This window comes from Amphiura filiformis, chromosome 15, assembly GCF_039555335.1.
Source record: "Amphiura filiformis chromosome 15, Afil_fr2py, whole genome shotgun sequence".
NCBI lineage: Eukaryota > Metazoa > Echinodermata > Ophiuroidea > Amphilepidida > Amphiuridae > Amphiura > Amphiura filiformis.
The window spans coordinates 47409685-47415684 of NC_092642.1; positions in this window are offsets into that span (position 1 = coordinate 47409685).

A 6000-nucleotide genomic window follows, 5' to 3' on the forward strand; every position below is an offset into this window, starting at 1 on the left:
AAATTTTTGCATAATGCATATTGCATGGGTTCTTGCTTTTTGATCTCGAAATTACTGTTGCATTTACGTTGTGTAATAAGTACTGTGTGCATTGTTTGCTATTTTGCGTGGTTTATGATGTATATTCCACAGTAAATTGCATCTTGATCAATCGTGTCCTTTTAGGCTTACACTGTGCAATATATTGTTTGTCTTTTAAAACTAGTTTTAATATATTTGCTCGAACTCTTTGTATGTTCTAAAAATTGTAAACTCAAATATTGTTCTCATTTTTACAATGTATGTGGTTTTATATAATACCATGTTTGTAAAGCGCTTTGAGTTCTTTTGATGTGATTGCACTATATAAGAAATTATTATCATTTTATTATTATTATTATTATTATTATTATTATTATTATTATTATTAGTTCTCCAGTAGTCAAATTACAGTATTCTCTTTTACGGTGTATGTATGTCACAATGTTAAATAGGTTCACCTAGATGATACACCCAGAGACAAAAGGAAATTCACCTAAGTGGGCATGAAACATGTGGGGCATTTACAAAACATGGGAAGTCGACAGTGGCATATAGGGCCTACATTTGAACATCACATGTAGGCCTTGAGGATGAAAATTCAAATAACGCCAATATTAAAGCAGGCTAATAATCATTGGGTTTGTTTGTTTTGTTTGGCATTGAGTTTTCTCATACGTAAATCTACCCAAAAGATAGTAGTACATTGTAAGAGTATTTATTGCCCGTCAGACTTTATGTTATTCCAAACATAACGATGGCTAATGCATTGGTCAATTGAACCGTCAATCATTTTCTTCACCGCAAAGCTCGGCGGAAGGGTAGATGTCATGTAAAACATAAACTACAATCAGAGGGGAGGGGGCGGAAGTCAGGCAAGTTCCTTGACTTGTCTACGGAACTTGGTTGGCAGTTTTTGGATCAATTTTCTAAAATGATCAATTTAATGTACATAATTATACATATATTACATTAATAAATTCTATTTAGTCTTTCCAATCTTCGTGGGTATTTGCCTACTAGAAGATTTGGCGTTGGTTTATGCTGATGCCCACCATGTAATCTAAATATGAATATAATATGAAAATGAGAAAGGGTCAGCCATTTAATTTCTTTTGATATATGTAAGTCCGCGGCTTTTTATATTGTCGTCGTTAGATGCAGTCTTTATATTCTATCCATTGTAAAATGGAGTCTTTATATTTTCTCTATCGTTAGATAGTGCATTCCCTGTTAAGGGAACTTTTGGTTTATATGCGCAACTGGCTTTCGAAGTAATTGTTTGGGAGGCTCGGTCGGGTAATTACTCCGAGCGAAAAAGTTGACCATAAATCAATAAATATTAGTTGGCTGATTCCAATGAATTTTCTCAAAGCATTGCATGAATAAATTATGCGTTCTTTCTGAATGTCTGATAAGATGTCCAAAAATTGGTGTGAGGCATTTCTTTATTTCAGTGTCTAGGGATAATGCAGTTTAATTCGCTTGTCGAATGAAACCTAAGATTATCTCGCGACTGAAATGGCCTTCCGTAGTGAAGTCACGTGATAGTTTCATTATTTTCCCGGTGGCGGAAATCGCCTTCCGTAAGGAAGTCACGTGATAGTTTCGCGGGCAAGGTCTCACCCCGGGTTGCCGTTAGGTACATGTGTACCGGCTTTCATTCTATATCAGTCAAGCATTCAGAATCGGACGTGAAATTTTTTCCCACCCTCCACACCCTTTATGTCAAGGTTGATCTGATTAAAATTGATCAAAATAGAGGACAGGACGTCAAAAATGAGTATCGCAAGAGTGAGACAAATCACATGAAGGTTTCATCTTTATTAAGTCAAAATGTAATTAAGAATGAAATGAAATCAGAACATGTTGGATGTCACGGTTCCTTGTGTTGCATAATAGTATGACTATATGAGTGTACGTGTGTGAGTAGTTCAATTCAGCTTCAGTTTCTATCTCAGCAACATGTTCTATTCTGTTACGCAGCTGTAATATTTATTCTCAGTGAAATAGTGTGGTGAAGTTTGCTTCTGCCTCAGAAGCATTAGTAAAATTGATTTTAATTTGTGCCATTTTGAGTCAGGAAGGAGAAAGGAAAACATAATTGGTTGAGAGCCCTCGGGTTAGAATATACTGATGTTCTTTCCGTGCGGAATAGTATGACTAAGGGCGAGAGTGCGTGAGTAGATCATTTCAGGTTCAGGTCTAATTCAGCAACCCGTTTTATTCTGTGGCGCAGTTATAAATTTTCAAATATCGTTGTAAAATAGTGTGGTTAAGTTGCTTGTTCTTCAGAAACATTAGTAAAAGTGTTAAAATTTATGCCATTTCAGTCTTTGGCGGTATTTTGGTTGATGAATGTTGTGTATAGCGGGAAGGAAGGAATCAACACCAGGTTGGCATGGGGTAGCTAGACAGGGGCCAAGTACTATGCCCTCAGATTTTTCTTGTTCAACAAAATATAAGTAAAAAGGAAATATTGTGATCAAGTTTTTATGAGGTTGCGCAGCCGCCTAGTTATCGCGTTGAATTCTAGGGTATGCTGTCCTATTGTATTTAAAGTATGCATCATAACCTAGTGATGCATACGATATCATAGGCTTTCAAAGCATGGCAATGTGTGTCAAGGAATCTGGGGCAGTTTTTTGGATCATTTTTCTAAAATGATCAATTTAATGTACATAATTATACATATATTACATTAATAAATTCTATTTAGTCTTTCCAATCTTCGTGGGTATTTGCCTACTAGAAGATTTGGCGTTGGTTTATGCTGATGCCCACCATGTAATCTAAATATGAATATAATATGAAAATGAGAAATGGGTCAGCCATTTAATTTCTTTTGATATATGTAAGTCCGCGGCTTTTTATATTGTCGTCGTTAGATGCAGTCTTTATATTCTATCCATTGTAAAATGGAGTCTTTATATTTTCTCTATCGTTAGATAGTGCATTCCCTGTTAAGGGAACTTTTGGTTTATATGCGCAACTGGCTTTCGAAGTAATTGTTTGGGAGGCTCGGTCGGGTAATTACTCCGAGCGAAAAAGTTGACCATAAATCAATAAATATTAGTTGGCTGATTCCAATGAATTTTCTCAAAGCATTGCATGAATAAATTATGCGTTCTTTCTGAATGTCTGATAAGATGTCCAAAAATTGGTGTGAGGCATTTCTTTATTTCAGTGTCTAGGGATAATGAAATGTTGTAGCTCTGTTGCCATTCTTACACAATGGTGCACAAAAGGCTAAAGATGCGACGCATATACGGCAGTTAAAGGAGGGAGAATTCGTTAAATCGGATTCTTCACAACTACACAGTCATGATGATGATAGCACTCAAACTAACCAATGCGCATTATGCTCTGAGTGGTTACAGAGCTGTGATGCATTGGGCTTTTTTTTAACCTAAATTCCAAGAAGCCCCTATGGAAGACATTACCTTAATCTCCCACATAGGGGGGTGTAGATTTCAAATGGAATCCCCCATTTACTAGGTAACCCATTTGAAATTCACACTCCCTGTGTGGAGGATTAAGGTCATGTCTTCCATAGGGGGTGCATGTATTTCAATTGGAATACCCCATGCATTTAACATTGAATGTTCATTTGAATACTTAGTACTTAGCTTGTAAAATGAATCAATGAAAATGATTTTTCTGAGACTGAAAATTAACGCTTGCTTGCAAAGACTGCAATAAACTGCAACGGTGGAAGTACATGACAGTCACTATAGGATCCATAACATGCTTATATATCAGGGCACAGTTCTTTAACCCCAATACATTTGTACTTTCATTGAACGACCTTTGACAATTTGGGTACAAAAACTCATAGTCTGCAACTTAATGTCAAATTTTGCACTATGAGTGTTTAATTGAGGTTATTGAACAATGCCATTGGGATGAGGACATTGTGGTCCATAGCGAGTGCGTAATATCTGAGACGTAATGAAAATTAATTCAAGGAGCAATTTCAAATGTGGGTTTGTTATTTGTAAGTTTATAAGGTGTCTTATTTGATTAACAGGTGCTGATATGCTCGCTACCCTGGGATGAGGATGAGGAGCTGGTATATTGGTATCATTACCCGGAGCTACCCGGGAGGTATAGATGCTGGTATCGGTACCATTTACTTTATACGCATATTGGAGATGAGCATTTTGTGCATAATGACGATCTACTGTTTTTGATGTGATTTCGTTTTTGCATGTTGTAGGCTATATTTATAAAATCCCATCATTTCCATTTTAAATAATTATTATCAGTGCTCGCTCTCCAGTTCCCGACTCCCCAATGGTACATAATGACCAGTGATATACAAAACATTCAAAGAATTATATAATTAATAAACAATTCAATACATCAAAATCCACAACAATCAATATGTGATGCATGATGATAAATGATAAAGTGATGTAACTAGATACCATGTTTACACTTCTTCGGACTACTCATTAACACAAACACATTATCGATATGTGATGTGGCATATCCGATTTTCAAGCAGGATCGAAATGAGGAATAGCCAAAAATCTGCTAGTGATTTTTCACAATTTGGGTTTGTTGCGAATTTGTGACGTTATGATGTTTTAAATATTGTCTGATGTTTCAGACTGGCATCTTGTATTTTTTGAGACATTTTTAAAGGTATTTCCTACTCTCAACATTGTCAATAATATTTTTAAAGGCCGATATCTCAATTTCCAATTTTATAATACCTTAACTTACGAATATCTTCGCAAGAATGTCCGATTTCATTGCGAAAACGTTGTGGAGCAAAATTTTGATATTTAAATATGTAAAAACCTTCAAATTTGATATGGGCAAATGTATTTTGACATGACACGTCAATATTACGAATTTTACCTTTTCAAGATCCGAATGAATATGTTGTCAATGATCCAATGTAGATGCAGATAATGATCATTGCAATGCAACCTACAGTTGACCTGATTTCATCTCAAGACTCATCACTCGTCAATAGGCGATTCCCTATAGTCCGTTACTGGTTAAGTTATCTCTGTATTGCCTATTGTAAAGTACTGTGAACTCCAAAACAGAAGTGTCCAAAAACAAACAGGTTTCCGCAAACTTTCATGGGAAAATGATGCTTTTGGTTTTCATTTACAGAGCTTTGTACAGATTGATCTGATTAAATATGTTATTAATCAGGCGGTGCAGAGGCATGTAAAATGTAGATGTACAAAAATGAATTCTTACTTTCTTTCTACATGTTCGTTCAGTTATTCAAAATCTGTTTTTCTGGCAGACACTCAAATGTAAATTATTTAATTCAGCATTAAACTCAAATCTTGTAGCATATATATGAGCATGATGAGCACGGTTGTGTCTGATTGCCTTTGGTATTTTTGTTGTTGTTGTTTCAATTCGTTTTGTTTTGGTCTTTTATTAATAATTCGATGTTATTTCAACATTTCAGTTCATCTTAAGATAGAGCAATTAAGCAGACTTGAGTAAACAGCATCATAAAATATGTCCGACTGTACGTAAAAAATAAGCATTTTATTTTAGTTCAAATCAAAACCTCAGCTACCTCAAAAGACAATGCACTATTCTTACTTACGTGTTTCATCGGAAACAGATTTTATTCACAAATATCTAATATCAAGAACACTATGATTTTGTCACATAGATAAATTTCATATAACATTATACACCTTAACATTGTGTACCTTGCGAATGATAGCAGTAATGATACAATAATGTAATAACTAATTGTCCTTACATGAAACGTGCTTTAGTCAACATTATATGACGGGTTTTTTTTATCCCAGAACTAGGTCGCAAGTTGAGGTTCAGGGAGCGCCATAAATTGATACCTTAATAATTTGTTGATAATTTACCTTTCATTCAACACCAAGTCAAGATTTCAAGTTCACCTGAATTACTACCCCGCCCATGTGAATTTCGGTAGCTCTTGAAGCGGTCCCTTTCATCTTTTCACCGTGAACTTCACCG